The 21,040-nt window shown below is 51.3% G+C and overlaps 1 protein-coding gene across 1 annotated transcript in view; it reads right to left on the bottom strand.

The window, feature by feature from the left end:
* ARHGEF10L (Rho guanine nucleotide exchange factor 10 like) overlaps positions 1-18,187 on the bottom strand; it is a 160,336-nt gene extending 142,149 nt beyond the window's left edge. Inside the window, exon 1 of the mRNA XM_059376402.1 lies at positions 18,086-18,187. The gene's annotated coding sequence lies outside the window, so the exon portion shown is untranslated. The remainder of the gene's footprint in view (positions 1-18,085) is intronic.
* Positions 18,188-21,040: the final 2,853 nt, after the last annotated feature.

The following is a 21,040-nucleotide window of genomic DNA, read 5'->3' as shown; positions in this document are numbered from 1 at the left end:
GCGCCCCCCGCCCCGGGTTCGGGTCACCGCAGCCTTTGGGGGCGCTGCGGGGGGGCGCGGGGGGACTTTGAGATCAGGCTGCTGAAGGGCAACAACCCCGCCGATTAGCCCGATTAGTGATGAGAACACTGAGGCTCAGAGCTGTGAGCAAACGGCCAAAGCTCGCCAAGCAAGGACGTGGTGGATCAGAGATCCTAGCCCTCGCCTCCCTTCCAGCTCCCCAAGCGGCCAAACCCTAGTTACTCCCTCCCAGCATCCCAAAGAGGGCCCCCGGATATGATGCAATGAATTACAGTTATCAGGTCGTTAATTAAGATTATCCCCGTTGTTATTAAACAGTGCCCTGCAGCCCCTCTGTTTGCACCGAAATTCACACTCGGGCTTATCAGCAATTACTCCCGGGTTGATAATAATGAGTTCTGCAGCCTCCAAAGGGCACAGGTGTATGTACATTGGAATCTTTGTCAGCCTGTGTTGGTTCATTCAACAGAGCCAGCAAAAACCTTTCTCTTCACTACTCCCTCTTTGCCAGGCACCAGCCTGAGGGGCTAGGAATGAAACAAGGAACCAGACAGACCCCAGCCCTGCCCCCCTGGCTCTCAGCAGCTTGGAGGAGACAGAAATGAACAGGGCCCCACAGTGCAGTGAGACAAACCACGCTCTCTGAAATCATCTTATTCGTTGATTTGTTTGCTTGTTTATTGTCCCTCTCCACACGAGGACATAAGCTCCTTAGAGCCTGTCCTAAGAGTCCTTCATAGAGCATCCAAAGCCCCCGGCCTGGGGTAACACTAGGCCCATAGTAAGCAGCCGGTAAGTATTGGTTGAGCACTTACTATGTTCCAGACATCATTCCGCACGCAGGAGACATCAGTGAACAAAAGGGACATGCCCTCCCCACTGCTGAATCTTCCCCTTCAGGGGTGAATAAACAGGGCCCCTGACAACAGACAGGAAAGTTTTCTGGATTGCCAGAGTAGGGGCTAAGGGCAGGCCAACCCAAAATGTGCCACTTAGGTATATTTGTTATTTTAAATAAAGTTACTTAAGGGAGCATCTGTTTAGGAAGGGCATTCAGGCCCCCTCTGTCCCCCTGAAAGCAGGAAATAGGTCTCCCACGTGCAAGGGTACTACCCCGTCTGTACCAGGAGGTAAACAGACACCCCTCTCACCGGCGATACATGTAGAGGTGAGTGGATTGTGCAGACAACCCTTGTTCCCTAATTTTTTTTCCAATTTATATTTTCTTTTTACTAAATCATATTACCCCAGCCCAATTTCTGATTAGAATCCATTACTAATGAGAGTCCCCCAAATTAAGTTTTCTTTGTCCTATCAATTCTTCACAGATATTTTTGGTTTTAGGATTTGGGGGTTTGGGGGTTTTTTTGTTTTGGTTTTGGTTTTGTGGGTGTTTTTGTTTCTTGACCTAAAAAGTATAAAAAGTGCCTGCACTGGGTATTTCTTTAAGTCTCAATTTCACAATTAGGCTTCTGTGTGCACATAATGAAATTTAGTTCTGAGGCGCCTGACTGGCTTAGTCGGTGGGGCAGGTGACTCTTGATGTCAGGGTCCTAAGTTCGAGCTCCATGTTGGGTGTAGAGTTTACTTTAAAAAAATAAATAAATAGGGGCACCTGGGTGCCTCAGTGGCTTAAGCCTCTGCCTTCAGCACAGGTCATGGTCTTGGGTCCTGGGATAGAGCCCTGCATCAGGCTCTCTGCTCAGCAGGGATCCTGCTTCCTCCTCTCTCTCTGCCTGCCTCTCTGGCTACTTGTGATCTACGTCTGTCAAATAAATAATCTTTTAAATAAATAAATAAAACCTTGGGATTTTTTTCCTCCTGTTAATCTGTCTCAAATAAATTTAATTCTTAGTCCACGTGTAGACCTGGAAGAAAAGGGGAAGATTTTTTTCCTTCCCTCCACCAGCAAAGCAGCTAGAACATCTTCAGATGTCCAGTGAGTGATACAACATTAAGCCTTGGGCCAGAATTTAGACGCCTGGGTCCTGCTGGCACAGACAGAGCCAAGTACAAGTTCCTAGACCTGCATTTGCAGCCTTTCAGATCTGCTCCAACCTCTCTCCTTGTCTGTCTTATTTCCTCCCTGGGCCTAACCACCTCCTCCACCCTCACCCTTTCTGTTGTTTTGTTAGCTCTGGACATACACGCTAACTAGAACTGTCTTCAGCTTGATGGCCTGAGGGCAGGGGCCATACCCCAGGGCCCTATCCTACCCCCGGGAGCCCAGCACAGGTGAGAGGCACACTCAACGTCAGAGCATCATAGGAGACTTCAAGTGGACATTCTCAAAGCATCATCAGATAGACTCTTCTGGACCCAGGCTGGCAACCCCCCAGCTCAAGAAAACACGGAGCCTGCAGAAGCGTGGGATTCGCCTTCAGTGGTTTTGATGTTGTTTATCAGCCACCACATTTAACAGTTGGGAGATCTCCCTTAAAAAGCCAGATTGTTGGCTTCTCAACAAACCTGAAGATCCCTCATCCCTCTGGGGACCACACTCCACAAGCCCCCTGGAGGGGTCGCCCCTTACGCGGAGCTCTGTTTCTCCGATTGCCACCCTCCCCCCTCCCTGCCCTGCGGCACCCCCTCCAGCTTGGAGGCCTATCCTCTGGAAAATCGTGTTTTCCTTTGGTCTTCCTCTGAGTTCTACTTTTAGGAGAGAGAATCACATCACGAAACCCACATTCAGCATAAATGAGCCTTCAGCCCTCACCTTTTTACATCGCGGCTCTCCGCCATCTCCACCACCTCACACAGACCCCTGCTCTCTCACCTCCCCGGCTTCAAGGTCTCAGCCCCACACACACAACTCAAGGTCCGTGGGGCTTTCCTTTGCCCATGCTATTCCCGCCGTCTGGAATGCCACGACTGCTCCTTCCCCCCCAGACACAGTGGCTAATGCTTTCTGAGGCTGTCACTGGCTAACACCTTCTCAAGGTCAAGGATCTCTTCTCTAGGGCCCCCAGACTGGACCCCGGGGCCTCCCACAGCACCCACCAGTCCTCAGGGCATCCTTCCTACCATGTGGTGTGGTGTACAGTTGACCTTGGAAAAAGACAGGTTTGAACTGCGGGGGTTTACTTATACATGGATTTTTTTTTAAGATTTTATTTATTTATTTGATAGAGAGAGATCACAAGTAGACAGAGAGGCAGGCAGAGAGAGAGGAAGGGAAGCAAGCTCCCTGCTGAGCAGAGAGCCTGATACGGGACTCGATCCCAGGACCCTGAGATCATGACCTGAGCCGAAGGCAGCGGCTTAACCCACTGAGCCACCCAGGTGCCCCATACATGGATTTTTTTAAGTAAAAATGTATTTTCTCTTCCTTATGGTTTTCCCAATTACATTTTCTTTTCTCTAGCCTATGTAATTATAAGAACACAGTATATAATCCATATAGTGTACCAAATATGTTAATCGACTGTCCATGTCATTGGTAAGGCTTCCTTCTGGTCAACCACAGGCTGTTAGCAGTTACATTTGGGGGAGCCAAAAGTTGTATGCGGGCGGGGGGGGCACCTGGGTGGCTCAGTCGGTTAAGCATCTGCCTTCACCTTACATCATGATCCCAGGGGAGTCTGCTTCTCCCTCTCCCTCCCCCTGCTCATGCTCTCTCTTGCTCTCTCTCTCTCTCAAATAAATAAAACCCTTTTTTTAAAAAAGTTGTTAAATGATGTGGGGAAAATCGGACAGTCACATGCAAAAGAATGAAACTGGACCATTTCCGTACACCACACACAAAAATAGACTCAAAATGGATGAAAGATCTCAGTGTGAGACCGGAAGCCATCAAAATCCTTGAGGAGAACACAGGCAGCAACCTCTTCGACCTTAGCCGCAGCAACTTCTTCCTAGAGACATTGCCAAAGGTAAGGGAAGCAAGGGCAAAAACGAACTATTGGGACTTCATCAAGATCAAAAGCTTTTGGGGGCTCCTGGGTGGCTCAGTGGATTAAGTCCCAGGGTCCTGGGATCGAGCCCACATCAGGCTCTCTGCTCTGCATGAAGCCTGCTTCCTCCTTCCTCTCTCTGCCTGCCTCTCTGCCTACTTGTGATGTGTGTGTGTGTGTGTGTGTGTGTCAAATAAATAAATAAAACCTTTTTAAAAAGAGAGAGATCAAAAGCTTTTGCACAGCAAAGGAAACAGTCAACAAAACCAAAAGACAATTGACAGAATGGAAGAAGATATTTGTAAATAACATATTAGATAAAGGGCTAGTATCCAAAATCTATAAAGAACTTATCAAACTCAACACCCAAAGAACAAATAATCCAATCAAGAAATGGGCAGAAGACATAACCAGACATTTCTAAAAAGAAGACATCCAGATGGCCAATAGACACATGAAAAAGTGTTCCACATCACTTGGCATCAGAGAAATACAAATCAAAACCACAATGAGATACCACCTCACACCAGTCAGAATGGCTAAAATTAACAAGTCAGGAAACAACAGATGCTGGTGAGGATGCGGAGAAAGGGAAACCCTCCTACATTGTTGGTGGGGATGCAAGCTGGTGCAGCCACTCTGGAAAATAGTATAGAGGTTCCTCAAAAAGTTGAAAATAGGGCTACCCTACGACCCAGCAATCACACTACTGGGTATTTACCCTAAAGATACAAATGTAGGGATCCCAAGGGGCACGTGCACCTGAATGTTTGTAGCAGCAAGGCCCACAATAGCCAAACTGCAGAAAGAGCCTAGATGTCCATCAACAGATGAATGGATGTAGAAGTATGGTATATATATATATATACAACAGAATACTATGCAGCCATCAAAAGAAATGAAATCTTGCCATTTGCAACGATGTGGATGGAACCAGAGGGTATTATGCTGAGCGAAATAAGTCAATCAGAGAAAGACAATTATCATCTGATCTCCCTGATATGAGGAAGTTGAGAGGCAGGGCAAGAGGGTTGTCAGGGATAGGGAAGGAAAAAATGAAACAAGATGGGATCAGGAGGGAGATAAACCATAAGAGACTCTTAATCTCACAAAACAAACTGAGGGTTACTGGGGAGTGGGGAGGTAGGGAGAGGGTGGCTGTGTTATGGACATTGGGAAGGGTATGTGCTATGGTGAGTGCAGTGAAATGTGTAAGCCTAACGATTCATAGACCTGTACCCCTGGGGCGAATAATACATTATATGTTTATAAAAATAATTTTTTTAAACAAATAAAATAAAATAAATTAAAATAAAACGTTGTTGGGGGTGGCTGGGTGATGGACACTGGGGAAGGTGTGTGCTATGGGGAGTGCTGTGAAGTGTGTAAGACTGATGAATCACAGACCTGAACCCCTGAAACAAATAATACATTATGTTAATTTTTTAAAAGTTGTATGTGGATTTTCTACTGTGAAAGGGGTCAGTGCCCCGAAACCCTGAGGTGTTCAAAGGTCCACTGCCTTTGTGCACGTCTCCTCCTGGACTGTGAGTCCTTGCAGTCTGGGACTCTGCTGTCTCATCCACGGTGCCTCCCCACAGCCTGGGACAGAGCCTGGTAGAGCACAGGCACGAGACAAATATTTGCTAAGTAGATGAGTAAATGGTTTTCAATGGCCACAACAGGAACAAAAAGGATTTCTGGGAACGTTGCCACGCCCCAGAACATTCAATTAACCAGAATTTCCCACTTGCTGAACATTCTGGTGGGTGCAGGGTTTATTGTGTAAGCATATCCATTAATGATACATCTGGATGGGGCTAGAATCCTATTCTGCCTTGTTTCCACCGCTGACCTGGGGAAGAGGGAAGGAGGGAGGAAGAGAAGACAGGGGTGGTATTTTCCGCTGGCCAGAGAGGCTAAGTGTCTTGCCCGAGGTTGCCTAGCAAGCTGATGGCAAAGTCAGGATGGGAACGCAGGTCTCCAGCCTCTGGTTCCAACCCAGGCCCCCTTCCACCAGCCCCACCCCATAGTGGAAAAGGAAGTAGGTAGATGGGAAAGCAGACTTTCCAAGCCCAGATACCACACTCACCCAGGCAGTATGAATGGACAACATGCAGGAAGTGGTCAGTCCTTAGTATTTTGTATACCATCAAACCAATCATAACCAGGCTATCATCTAAGAGAGGCAGGATCCCATTTTGATGATGAAAAAAAGACAAATACAAGAATACCTGAGTGGCTCAGTCAGTTAAGCTTTTGACTCAGGTCTTGATCTGGGTGTCCTGGGGTCAGTCCCACATCAGGCCCCTGTTCAGTAGAGAGCCTGCTTCTCCCTCTACTTGCCACTCCCCTTCCTTGTGCTCTCCATCTCTCTCTCTCTCTCTCTCCCTGAAAAATAAAGTCTTTTTAAAAAGAAAGAAAGAAAGACACAATCTACCTTACATGGATGAAACTCTCTTCCCATAATACTCCTGCCCCTGTAGGACTGTCATTTTGAAGGCGTCTAGGATGCACTGAGCAACCACCCCCACTTCAAGCCTTCTAGGTTCCTCCGCACCCCAAGACCTGCATTTGTGGGGAAGCAAGCTGAGATCAAAGGCACAGCCTCAGGCAGAGGGGGTTTGGGGGCTCAGGTGAAGAAGGGAACTTGACTGGGCGCCTGGGTGGCTCAGTGGGTTAAGCCGCTGCCTTCAGCTCAGGTCATGATCTCGGGGTCCTGGGATCGAGTCCCGCATCGGGCTCTCTGCTTGGTGGGGAGCCTGCTTCCTCCTCTCTCTCTCTCTGCCTGCCTCTCTGCCTACTTGTGATCTCTCTCTGTCAAATAAATAAAATCTTTAAAAAAAAAAAAAAAAAAGAAGGGAACTTGACTTCTCTGAGCTATCACTTCATGGGCCTGAGTGTCAAGGACAGGCCAATCTGAGCAGCTCCTTGTCTTGGGGACGTGGGTTCAAAGTTCTCCCAAAACCCCCACAGGAGGGGGATGGGCAGTCATGTTCAGTGGACTGGACACAGTCATGATACAGAGCTCTGCCACCCCAAGAGCTCTGTGGCACCCTAAAAACAATCCTCACCCTCTTCCACTCTGTCCCACTGCCTGCAAAGTAGGAACAATTATCCTATTGCCTCTTCTATGTTCACAAAAGTTTGAAGGAACAAGTCAATATTACTTAGCAGAGATTTTTCAACTTCCCACTAACGACATTAGCTCAATAGGCTATTTGATACTATATTATCATAAATAGTCAAATTCTTATTAATGAGAATCAAGCTAGTATAGCAGTGGTCAAAAGCTTAAATTCCTGGGATTCTCCCCCATTGGAGAAGTAAATGACAGATACAGAAAGGAAGAAAAGTCGAATGGCCCCCTATGATGTTGGGCTGGAATGGGAAGTGTCTGTGAGCGCCTAGCTCTGTCCACCATGAAGGCCCTGGAGCACGGACACCCAATAGCGATGAGCACACTTAGCAGCCAGATCATGGCTTCTAAATACCATTCTCGGCTCAAGCGATCCAGAGCTTCATGGAGTCACGGCTGATTTCAGAGGAAGGACCATCTGAGCCTGTAATCTAGGGCTGGGCCAGAACCTGATATCTTGCTCAAGAAGTGATGGCAACATCACACAATGACAGAGAAACCAGCTCATGGAGGCTCCCATGAGCCAAACCGCGAGTAATTGGACCATCAGAATAAATAATGATTGGGAGGGTTTATATCCCGTTGAATACAATAGGAAACCAAGAGTCCATACTGATGTGACAAGTAGTAAGCCAGTGAGTACCCTGAAGGCTAGGAATGGCTATTTACACTGGCTTGAGCACTTCCCCACACAATACCTTGTAACCACTGAGGGGAAGAGAACAGCTTCACAGACACCTCCTCACCCACATGCTCAAACTTCATCACCCACATGCTCAGGACCGGCAGGGGGCTATTTGGACACCATGAGTGTCCCAACAGGATGCGTGGAGAAGGTCACTACAGCATGGCACCTGATTCCTGCCAAGGGTGCACAACAACTCATACAATCATGAGCAAATGTCACAAAAACCTGAAATTGACAGACATCTCTCTAAAGGTCTTCCAAAATGCCCAGGTCACAAAAGTCAAGGAAAGACCAAGGAACCTTTTCAGATTGAGGGAAAACAGAGACCGGACAACTAAACGCCATGTGTGGTTCTGAACGCCACCCTTTCAGTATAAAATAAAGGCCATTACTGGGACAGCTGGCAAGACTCCACAGGGACTGAGGATGAGATGGTGGGAATGCATCGTGTGCATTTCCTGATTTTGATGGTTGGATCACCGTTGTGGTGGAGCATGTCCTTGTCCGTAGGAAATACACACTACATATCCAAAGGAAAAGAATATGATAGTCATTTCCTCTCAAATGCCTCAGAGGGAAACACATTATACCCACAGCTTGTCTGTCAGTTTACAGTTGTTTCTAGAATCAGATCGTTCATGCTAATCTTCAGCACGTCATGTCTTTTTAGAGTCTCAGTTTTACCATCTGCATAGTGGGAGTGAAAGTAATAATACCAACCTCATGGTTGTGTAGAGAAATAAATGAGATGATATTTGTGGGATGTTCACAGAACTGGGTTCGTATACATAGTCCAAAATTTTGAAGAACTAGGTAATTTTTCTTTTTCGTTGTGCAATTCCCATTTCCAGGATATAGAGTAAGGTGGCAAACTCCCATGCCCAGGGGGCCAGACTGGGGTACCACAGGGAAAGTGGGTACCCCTGAGGGCCTGGAAAGCACATGTATCAGGTAAAGAGGACAGTCACCCCAGTTCTAGTAGATGCTATATATCTATTCTCGGTGTTCCCAGAGTTTTCTCTTTTTTTTTCCCCCAAAGAGAAGGCGAAAGTCCAGATTTCTATATTGAATGCCTTGATTTTTAATACTGACAACTATTTCAAATTATAAATGGGCCAATAATTTGTGAACCAAGTGCCACCAGCAGCAGTTCTGAAAGCTTGTCCTGATGGCTTGGAAACACCCCTTGGGAATGCCCCTGTGGACTGGTGGGGGAGGGGGGAGCACCAAACCACTGTTTGCAGTTCTTCTGCCTCTCTGATAGTACCCCGGGAGAACCTGGGGTAGACCTGCCAGGATATGCCTCCCTCCACCCCCATGAGCCCTGGCAGCGGGCTCCTCCCCAGCACAGCTGATTGGGTGAGACGATGAACATCTGACTGAAACCCGATCAATCAGCACGTTTCTCTCAGGAATTTGAACTTGGCGAGGTGAGAGACAGTCAAAGGACCATGGACCCGGAGCCCGGAAGATGGCGCAGGGCCCCTGCCAGCCTTCACAAACCACAGCCACGTTCAAATCCAGGTTCCAGGGAGACCGGAAGTGTCATAGGAAAGCCAAAAAAAGAAAAAAAAGAAAGAAATTAATTCAGGAGTATAGCATAAAAGTGAGGCAGAGAGACATGTAGATCTAGAAGATGCTCACAATAAAAACAAGAGTGATAATAAGAGCAAACACTCATATACCACTTTCCACAGCAGGCTCTGTGTCTTACCTTACACCTTACTCATTTTATCCTTATAGCAACTTTATAAAGTAGGCACTTTGAGGAGGGCCTGACGGGCTCAGTCAATTGGGCATCCGACTATTGATTTCTGCTCAGGTCATGATCTTGGGGTCATGTGATCCAGCCCGACATCAGGCTCCCCGCTCAGCATGGAATCTGCTGGACATTCTCTCTCTCTCTCTCTTCCTCCCCCCTGCCCCACCCCCAGCTCATGCTTTCTAAATAAATAAATAAAATCTTACTTAAAAGTACATGTAAATAAATAAATAAATAAATAAAATCTTACGTAAAAGTACATACATAACCCCATTTTAAAGATGAGGAAACTGAGGCCCAAAGCCTTGAATGTCCATCCAAGTGGCCCAGTGTGTTCTTACAAGCCCCCTCAGTTGCAGTTGCGAGTGGATAATATTCCTTGAAAGCCGAGAAGACTGTGAGGGATTACTATTCACTGGCCATGACTATGGTCTCGCTACAGGGTGAAGGGGATTCTGGGGCCAATCAAGCCACAAGGTACCACCAACATCCTGCTCTAGCCTTTTTGTACCTCCCAAAGCAGAAAAGAGGAGGGATAGAGGTAGTCACAGCCTGGGAGAAACTGGGTCGGGGGCATCGAATGCATGTGTGTCGGCACAGTGATCCTCTGCCCCTCAGCCCAGACCCCACGGGCCCTGTGCACCAGCCAGTCTACATGAGCACTCCAGCCTCATCCATTCCTCAGGGCCTCTGCCGCTTCCACTGGGGATAAACAGACAGAAGGCTTGGGGCCATCTGCTGAGCCACGGGGAGGTTGGATTTCACTGTTTGGGGCCGGGCCAAGGAGCCAGAAAGGACAAGGAGACAAGGTCTTCGCTTCCTGGCGTCAGGTGACGGCCCCGATCCAAGGCTCAGGGTGCCAGGCGACGTTCCCAGGCATGAGAGTTGCTGGTCAGCTGACAGCAAAGAGGGCCCAAGGCCCATTCTGGAAGGTTGAAAGGGACGTGGCACTGGCTGCTGAGGAGGGGGAGCAGGCGGGGAACCCCTAAGGGGACACAGTGAGCCTCCAGCCTTGCCAAAAGACCTGGCCTGGCTGGACAGATCTCCAGGAGGGAAGGTCCTGGGCCTAGGGAAAGGGACGCGCTGCAGTGACACTCGGGGAAGGGGGTGGGCTCAGCCCCCGCCAAGTGCCCCAGCTGTAGCAAGAGGGCCTGGCCATGGCTGCAGCCTGGCATCAGCCCCAGAAACCTTCAGCGTCCCCCAGTTTCACCGCCCAGGGCTGGGAGGTTCCATAAGCTCCCTGATCTCCCAGATGAAAGACGCTTTCTAAGAGTCATAAAACCGTCCCCACTCAGAACAATGGGCCCTTATCCCACTGTGTCCTTCACATAAACTCCCATTAGCAACGCACCAGAAGCTGCAGGCGGGAGCTTTATAGACTGCATTGTTGGACCAGCCCCAGCGTTCATTAACATCTACTGCCTCGCCCTCCAAGGAGCCTGCACAAGTCATTGCCATTACAGAGGCCCACTGTGTGCTCGGCCTCCAGGAAACCCCGCAAGGAAGGGCGCTTTGTCATTTTATGACTAAAGAAAAAGACCCAGAGAGGTTAGGTGATATGACCACGGTCACACAGTAGGAGAGTGGAGAAGCTGGGTTTTAAAGCTAAAGTCTGTGTTCCTTCCCCCATAACCGTGTAGCCCCTCAATTATGATCACTCAAGTCCTGCCCCATGGAAACTAAGAGGTTAAGGCCTGATTTCCCAAGGTTTCCTCCTGGAAATAAGCATCTTCTGGGACCTACCCAGTGTCAGCAGAGACATACTGCAATGGGTCACGTTGGAAGGGAGCCCCAGCATATCAAGGAAAGAGCCCCTTCCCTTGGTGATGATAACCCCCCTTTACTGAATATGCACAACACACGAGGACCTGTGCTCTTCATGCATGATCCCGTTTACTCTTGCAAGAGCTCTATAGAATGGCTACTTTTAAGATCCCTTTTCTGAGGGGCGCCTGGATTGTTCAGTTGGTTAAGCATCTGCCTTCAGCTCAGGTCCTAATCCTGGAGTGCCAGGATCGAGCCCCATGTTGGGCTCCCTGCTCAGCAGGGAGTCTGAGTCTCCCTCTCCCTTTGCCGCTCCCCACTTGTGTTCCCTCTCGCACTCTCTCTCTCTCAAATAAATAAATAAAATCTTTAAAAAACAAAAAACAAGATCCTTTTTGACAGGTGGAACAGAGGCACAGGGAGGTAAATAGCTTACCTAAGGTCACACAGCAAGTAAGGAACGGATGCCAGGTCTATCTGACTCTATCCCACCACCCCTCCCCACAACTTCCAACTTGGGGTTTGGCAGATACTCAGTCTGCATCAGCCCAGTCCCACAGTCCTGGCTCACAACTCTGGATGTCACCCCAGATACATGGATGACGACAAAGGCAGGTGCTTCTTACTGGGTACCTTCTAAGCCCTTCACCATTTCCCATCTACACAACAAGACTCAAAGTCGATATTGCAAACCTTATTTGCAGATAGGGAAACTGAGGCTCAGAAAGGGGAAGTATCTGATCCACCATCCCCCAGAGCTGGTAAATGGAGGCGTCAGGCAATCTGCTGCTCCTGGTGGCATGGTTTATTTTGCCCTGAGAAAGTTCACAACCAATTGCCAACTGGGCAAACCAGCCAGACAGCTAGGTTGGCTCAGGTTCCCCCAAGAAGGCCTCAGACCTCATATCACCTGCCTCCAGATGGCACAGCAGCAGCACCAATGCCCCACCCTGAGAATCTGGCATGGGGCCTCCCCTTCCTCGCCTTCTGCCACTGCTAAGGAAAGCCAGGCTGCCCAGCTCAGGGATACCTATGCGTGCTTGGTTAGTGCCAGAGGCACTGGTGTAGGTGACCTTCATCATCATCTTCATCATGGCCATGGACATCGTTATCATCACAGCTAACATTTATTGAGCACTTACTACATGCCAGGCACTGGGCCAACACTTTACCCATACTATCTCATCAAATTGTCACAATAATCCCACAAAATAGTCACTGCCATCATCCCATGCACCACATAAGAAAACTGATAAACAGAGGCTTTAAGTCTGGAGCACAAAGTACTGTTTTGTTTGTTAAAAGTCTGTCTCCCCTGATATCTTACAATCTGCAGGATCATGTCTGTTTTGCACAGAGCTGTTATCTCCAGGTACAGTGCCTGGAACTGAGTAGATGCTCATTAAACAGTCTGTAGGTAGATGGATGGGTATATGGATGGAAGAATGGATAGACAGACAAACGGATGGATAGATGGTTGGATGATGGGTGATGGTTGGATGGACGGACACATGTATAGATGGATGGACGTATGGATGAATGAATGATGGATGGATGGGTCCTTGGATGATGGGTGGGTGGATGAATGCTGGATGACTGGGTCATTGATGAGTGGATGGATGGGTGGATGGATGGATGAATGGATGGATGGATGGATGGATGGATAGGTGATGGATGGATAGGTGATGGATGGGTGGATGATGGGTGAATGGATGAATGGATGGATGGATGGGTGGATGGATGGATGGATGGATGGATGGATAGGTGAAGGATGGGTAGCTGATAGATGATGAATGATGGATAGATGGATGATGGATGGATGGATGAATACAACTGAAAAACAAGAAAAAAAGAACCAGGGGACAATACCTCTCCCAATCAGTGAAGCAGGAGGAAGCTGGATGCAGTTCCTCTGCTAATTGGAAAATTCCCTGGCCAGGAGTCCAGGGACAGCAGAGAACAGTACACTGATTTTTAGGGAAAGGAAAAAAGAAGCTCCATGTGGTGATGAGCTTTGTGACAGCTTAACAAAAGCAGCAGCGCATTGTCTGATTAAGCATGTTCTCCCTTCCCAGAAACTACCACTCTGCAGGGAATTTCATCTTCTCCCTCCCCAAACCACAGGTCTCTGAATCAGGGGCAACCACAAAATGTGCCCAGTGTAGTAAACTCCCTGACCTTTGGCTCCAGGACTGGGCCCAGGAATAGAGCTGTGCCAGACCCTGGGGTCTGGTCAGAGCCAACCCCTGGGTGCCACCTGAGAATTCCGGAACCCCCGTCGGGACCCTTAAGCTTTAGGAGTCTCGTTCTGTAGTTAATTGGAGAGATCTCACACTCCCCCACCAATCCCCATATGCTGTGAATTCTCATCAGTGGCTAGAGCCAGCCAGTTGGATTCCAGGCCGAGATCCATGGGAAGCAGGCTTCTCTCCTGCCCCCACGGCATTGGCCAGAGCCTAGGGCTTCCAGTTTCCTGTGGGGGAAGCAAGACTCACAGACGAAGAACCCAGCCATCTCAAGAGAGCGGCCACTGAGGCATGTGGCCCAGTTTTGTAGTTTCCAGAGAAATTTTAAGAAAGAGGAGAAGAAATGACCATAAAGCACTGCATCATCATCATCATCATAAAACACACCTGGCTGCACCTGCTTGTCCACATGGAACACGGCACTGAGGTTCTGGGAAGCACAGTGAGGCGTCCTGCCATTCTGGAGCCCCATGTAGTTTGTTGGAAATTGGGGATTGGGAAGGCACTGGGGTCAGAGGCGGGAACCTCCTTTCGCTGAGCACTTCCTGTGCGCCAGGCCCAGTGATCTGCCTGGGATAACATGGAGCCTGTACAACACTTCCGTGAGTCCGAGATTATTATCTGCTCTTTCATACGCATTAGCCGAAACCAAGTGAAGCACCCAAGTTCACCCATCAGAACGGACACGGCTGGGATTTGAACTCAGTCTGACCCCAACGTCTCCATAGTTTTCCCCCTTAACAACAAGGTGGATAGGACCTCGGGAGGGCTCTCTCTGCAGCTGGCCAAACACAGGCATCCCAGATTTATTCCAGAATGGACCAGACCGAATAGGAATGGGTTTTTAATGGCGGTCACTCCCATCCTTGCCAGTCAGCCACGCATCAGAAGCACGCTCGAGCCTCCCCACATTCCTATGCTCCGGGGCCCTGTGGCCCCATGGGAGGAGGGACGGCTGGCAAAGAGCCCAGAGGGCACCTTGGGACCTTCCATTTGAGCGATTCAGAGACTTTCAGAGCTGAAAGGGCCTTTAAGAATGATGCAAGCCAGCCCCCTCCATCCACAGACGGGTAACTGAGGCCCAGAGAGGACAAAGGATTGGCCCAAGGTCACACAGGGCACGACGAATGGAACAAGAGCAGAGGCAGCCTCTTGGCTGTAGCCCAAGGTCCCCTTCCCAGCCTCCGCCTATCTCAAACCATGACACTGGAAGCCCTTCTATCAGATAGAATGAATGGTTGTCAGATTTAATTATGACAATGTTCTGAAGACCCAGGGAATCGGGTAAGATGGGGAGGTGGGAGGAGGTCGGGGTGCTACCTAGCCCCGTTTCCTCCCTCGCTCTGCTGGGGCATCAGAAGTCCCTGCCCAGTGGCTGAGCCAAGCTGGGCTTGGCTGGTCCGGGAGGAGAGGTCACAGTTACCTGCAGAGCAGGTCCCAGCACCGCCAGAACTCCCTCTTTTCCTGCTCCTCTCAGAACAAGAGCTGCCTCTGTCTTTGAGACAAGGAATGGTGGGGGAGGAGGTTCTCTCTCATTCCGCTGAAGGGCAAAGCAGGAGGAGGCTTGAACAGGGCAGCTGGGAACTCACTCCACCTGCCTCAGACCCACCTGCTAAGCTCCTGGGGACCTGCTCCCATGAGTATCCCCACCTTGAATTTGCTTGGGAACCTCCACCCCCAGGGAGCTGTCTCTCGCCAGGGTTGGGGGGGTGGTGATTACTTTGGGGCACAAACAGACCAGGTTCAAATCCCTGCTTCGCCATCTCCTACCTGTGACCTTGAACGAGCCACTTGGCTTCCCCGAGTCTCAGCTTCCGTGCTGCAGAGCTCAGCTCAAGTTCCCTCATCCCAAGCTAATTGTGGGGATTAAATGTCAAGGCTGTCCCAGGCACAGAGGGGACTGGCGACGCCGCTTGGGTAATTACTCTCTCCGCGCTAATTCTCTGCGTCCAGACCATGTCAAGGAGGTTTTTACAGGCATTCCCAGCTATGACTATAACTCGCAGCCCTCAGATAGATCACAGGGAAGAAACCGTCAGCCCCTGCACCCAGATGGGGTGACCCAGGCCCCAAGAGGGTAAGCAGCAGGTTCAAAGTCCCATAGCATGGACAGGCAGAACAACCAGACCCCGTAGTTCTCAAGTTCCCATGCAGCCCGGCCCAGCCCAGAGGCACAGAGTGAGAAGAGCTTAAAATCCAGAGGCAACCAAGCCAGGCCCCAGTCGTGGCTGCGCCAGGAACGTAGCACGTGACTTTGGGAGGTGCGAGCTTTCAACATTCTGAGTGATGACTTCCGTGCCTTTGGTCAGCTGTGTGACCCTGGGCCAGTGACTGCACCTCTCTGAGCCTCAGCTTTCTCATCTGTGAAATGCTGGCTGTCAGAGGATGAAATGAGCTAGGGCGTGCAGGACACCTGGCATAGAGCTGGACACTTGGTAAGCACCCAGTAAATGGAAACACAGTCACGGGGGTGTTACTAGTAGTCAACATGGCTGTTAGTATTATTATCCTTATTATCATTAGTATTAATTAGTACTAGGAGGGGAAGAGGACAGAACGGAATCAGCCTGGGAACCTCCCACCCACGTGATTGTCCTAAAGAGGACGTGCCGGATGGTGGCATCAGGGACTCTTGTTGCCTTCTGGGTGGTAGGGATGTGAATGAGGCCAGACCAGTCACCCCCCTGAAGACCTCAGAGTCTCACGGACAGAGGAGACCCCGGGGTAAGGACTGCCGCCACGGCTGCCAGAGGAACCCAGCCCTCAAAGGGACAGAAGAGAGGTGGTGGTCCCCAGGAGAGTCTGGAGAGGTCCTGATTCATGGGCCAAACCCTGGGGAGGTGGCCTTGCCTTGGAAGCTTCTGTCCCAGGTGTACCAGGATCCTCCAGAAGAAAAGCCAGGAGGAGAGGCCAGCCTGGTGTTAGCACACTCTGTTAGGAGCCAGGAGAGAGGGCCTGACTCTGCCCTCTGTTAGCTGTGTGCCTTTAGCAGGTTGTCTCACCTCTCTGAGCCTCTGTCCCTCAAGCACAAGGATCATCAGTCCTGCCTGCCCAGCACCCCAGGCTGGTGGGTGACCCATCAGGACAACAGACGCAGACTTCCACTGCCCCTGTTAATCACCAAAGGAAGGACCCTCCACAGACAAAGCCAGGCGTAGCATAGCAGAGGCCCCCTGGAAGATCATAATAGGAAGGAGGACGGGGACCCAGGACCAGCCCCTCCTGCTCCCTCTGCCACGCCCACCCACGCCTCCTGCCTCCCTTGCCCTCATCGGGCTCTAGGCAAAGCCCCAACGACAGTGGTGTTCGGGGCTGAAATCCCGACCAGTTGCTCTTAACACTTGCTCTTCCCTCCACACGGTCCACCCCGGAAGTCACTAAAATCCTTTGTGCAGGACTCTGCAACTGGGGGGCTGCGTGAGGCCCAGAGTGACCTGCCACGGAGCCGAAATGAGGGGGAGGACAGAAGCTTCAGCAGTGACTGGACCCAGGGAGGCCACCAGAGGAACACACAAGCATCGAAATGGCCGCCCAGACCCCCACCCCGCTAAGCCTCAGCATCTCATAGTGGCAGAAAGTGAGGCAGCCAAGGGCTTATCTGGCCTCAAATCTAAGCTCCCCTTTTCCAAGCTGTGGAATCTTGAGTAAGTTACTTAACCTCTCTGAGCCTGTTTCCTCCGCTACAAATGAGAATGACAATGATAATAAGACTTACCTCCCAAGGCACAGGGAGGACCAAATGAGTTAACCCAGGGGACTGCGCTTTGTTAGCCAAGCACTGGGCGCTCAGTAAAGACCTGGCAAGCATTACGTCACCGTAGCCAGACCCCAGCGGCCCTGCAGATGAAAGAGGCTGTCTCGGAAAGCAGCAAGCTTAGACAGTCAAGCTGTGGCTGAACAGCCACCTGTTGGGGACTCACTGCCAGGCCTGCCAGGGTGACCTTTAAAATGCTGCCACCTGTGAAATGGTGTATGGGACCTTCCTCCCTCCGACACGGCCAGGAGAGGAGGAGGTGGGAGAGGGCTATGGGGGGAGATACAGCAGCAGGCACTGGGGGCAGCAACAGGACAGACCCTGGGCCAGGAGGAAGCAGCCGGGTGAGGTTTCCAGCCCCTGCTCTGCCACCGATTCGCACTGTGACCTGTGCCCCAAGCCTCAGTTTCCCCAGCTTTGAAACAATGCCCTTGAACTGAGTGTCTTGTAAGGTCATAGTAGGCAGCAACGATCAAACTCTGTGACCCTGAGAAGGGAGTCAGGGAAAGTTCCCGCCGCACCCACACCCCTGCCAGGCTCCCTCTGCATTCCTCACCCCACATGCCCCTGACCTGCACCGCAGGTGGCCACCAGGGTCAGGGCCGTGTCCACGGAGGCTCCCAGCAGAGCTCTCCTTGCGGAGCCTGGCCCCAGGCAACCCCGAGCCCCGCCACCAACCGAGAGGGAGCAGGGTGTCCCTGGGCCTGAAGCCCAAGGGTGTCAACGAGAGCAGAAACCCCACACACACCCCGCGACCTCCAAAGGATCCTCCTCCAACTCAGTAAGAGACAGAGATGTATAAAAACCCCAGATCTGACCTGGATTCCGTGTGGTCCAGTCCCGGCCCTCGGGGAAGGACGCGCAGAGGGGAGGGTCGGGTGCCACGGGCAGGGAAGGGTCCTGTCTGTCGCAGCAGCTGGCAGGGCAGGCAGGAGCCCAGGGGTCAGGTACACTGGCTCCCTGAGCCGGGTGTGCAGAGAGCTCAGGCTTGTGAGTCACTCACCTGCCAGACCTGCCAGGCGGGTGGGTTGCAGGACAGGAGGCGGCCCTAGCCGCCCCCAAGGAAGGACTGGCCTGAGTCAGGCCCAGCAGGCTGGGCAGGGCTGTGCCAGGCCAGGCCGGCAATCAGTCATCCGCCTGGGAGGACCAGGAAGTTGCTAGGGTGGGGAAGGGAGGAGGAGGATGAACAAGGGTGGGGGCCTCAAGGGGGTGCAAGCAGAAGGGTGCACCATGGACAGCGGCCCGCCCCACCCCCACCCCCCAGCCCGGTACAGGGCGCAGGGCATGGGCACAACAGAGGGTTTCGAGGCTTATCCACGGGATGGGATTCTTTTAACCCGGGAAGGTGGAAAAGATGCTTTGAAGTCGAAAAATTTCAAGTTTGAATCCCTGCCTCTTCCAGCCATGTGACCTCATCTCTCTGAGCCTTGGTTTCCCCCTTGCTCCTCTAGAGTAACAACAGTTGTCCCGATCAGATCGGTTCTCGTGAGAATTAATGAGCCCATGTGGAAAAAGCCTGCTAGGATTCTTACTGTCTGTATTAATTGCCCCCATATTGTAGCCAAGTATCTGCTGAATTGATTAAGATCCTTAGTGCCCGGTCATCAGGAAAAGTCATGCACCCACAAATACCTACTCTGTCCTCACTGTGCACCCCTGAGAACCCAGGGATGGGTCTCAAAAGTTTTGCCCTCAAAATACACACAGACAGCTGATTGCACAAGGACGCTTGGGTTTCACCTTAAACCTGGCCTGGGCCCCACTCCTCATTCTGCCCCAGGGCATTGGAAATCAGGCCTCAGGATCTTACATCAGGGGTCAGCCAACTGGCAGCCTGCAGGCCAATGCTGGCCCATCACCTGTTTTTGTAAATAAAGTTTTATTGAAACGCAAACACACCCATTTGCTTATTGCCCGCTTTGGAGAGACAATAGCGAAATTTCGTAGTGACAGTCTGACCGTAAGGGCCGCCAAACCAAAAATATTTGCTGACTGGGTCTTTTCTGATGATGATGGTGATGGTGGTGCTGATGGTGGTGCTGGTGCTGGTGATAATCCTGGGTTTGGGCTCTCAGAGGTTCTATCCACTAAAAATTCTCCATGCATAACTTCACCTAAGCCATTTTACAAAGAGGGAAACAGGTTTCAGAGAGATAAGACACTTGCCCGAGGTCACATTGAGCGTGCACTAGATGGCTATTTTGAGTTAAGGGCTGAGGGAAATCAAAGCCTCGGGTTCCACTAGTTACCCGAGTGAGCACACAGGCTGGGGCACCGTGGTTCAGGGCACCCCAGTAGGACCGAAGTTTCTGTACCCCCGGAGAAAGTAAACACAGACCTGATGGACTGCATGCCTGCCCAAAGGGCCACCGACCCAGAGTCAGCTGGGACATGGGACAGGAGGAGCACAGGAGGATTAAATGAGATGGAAATCCCCTGGAAGAGCGTCGCCGACCATGGCAGGAAGACCTCTGCTTGCGAACGCTTCCTGGGCTTTATCATTAGGGCTGGAACGGGGAACCAAGAGGAAGGAGACCAGAGAAGGGCCCCGGCCACCTGCAGAAATAGCACTGGGGACAGCTCTTCCGATAAGAGGGCCTGCCCCAGGGGCGGGAAGGCTGGCTTTGGGTTCCAGGGCCTTGTTCAAAGACATGCCCGTCCACTACAGCCTCCTTCGCTGTTATCTAGCACCTTCCCTTAGCCCAGGCCAGGAGAGGGGCTGCCACTATGGGGAGGATGCAGTCCCGTCCCCAAAGCCCCACCCCAGGGGGACTCTGCCTTTCACATCTCACCCACCCAGAAGGGCTGGCCTGGGCTTTCCACCCCCAGAGAAAGCTGAGCTCAAGTAGTCAGAGAAGGAGGTCAGGAAGGGGCTGGGGTCACCCTTGGTGCTTTTCTTTGGAAACCCGGACCAGCCCCCACGCCCCCATCCTCTGCAAGTATGAAGGCATCTGGAATCTCCCCTCCTGCTCTCTGGGATCTTCTCTTCTCTGGCCCCTCCTTTTCTCACCCAACCCCAAGGCCCAGGTGGCACGGGAGGCAAACACTAGCTGAGAAGCCATGAGTTCAGGAAAAAAAAAAAAAAAAAACTTGGTAAATCTGCCTCCTCTCCTTGTTCCCAAACCATTGATCCCGCTAAGAGGTCAGCCCAGCCTGCTTTTCCCCCATTCAAAGGACGCACCTGGTGGCCGGAACATCTGCTGGGGGAGGCAGCAGGGACCACGCCCCCCAAGCATATTGGAAACACCTGTTTGCCAGGAGAGGCTGTGCCCACCCAAGGCCACGTGTTCAGTTACTCGCTGAGCCCGTGCCCCAAAGAGCCCCCACGCACTGCACTTTCTGAGCGGGATCTGGCCACAGCGGCATGCCAGGCTGTCCACCAACGAAGGCTAAACTTTGATGTAGAAAGAGTATGGACATGCGCACCCTATGCTAGACCCTGTTGCACGCCCCATTATAGGAAGGGGCTGGGTCCTTATCAACCCCCACTGTAACCCCAGCCAGCGCCAATAGATGCCCAGTGAAGATGTGCGGAGGGTATGACTCTCCCACGCTGGTCAGGACCGACCTCTCTTCCCTCGGCACTGCGGACACTTTGGACCCAGTACCTCTGGTGGTGGGGCCATCCCACTCCCCCCAGCACGTTTAGCAACATCCCCGGCCTCCGCCCCTTAATGCAGTAGCCCCCACCCGTCCCGGCTGTGTCAACGGAAAATGACTGCGAACCTTGCCGCATGTCCCCTGGGGGTCAAAGCTGCCCCCGCTGAGAACCC

The sequence above is a fragment of the Mustela nigripes genome, chromosome 14 (assembly GCF_022355385.1).
Source record: "Mustela nigripes isolate SB6536 chromosome 14, MUSNIG.SB6536, whole genome shotgun sequence".
Taxonomy (NCBI): Eukaryota; Metazoa; Chordata; class Mammalia; order Carnivora; family Mustelidae; genus Mustela; species Mustela nigripes.
This window is presented reverse-complemented; position numbering and strand designations above follow the sequence as displayed.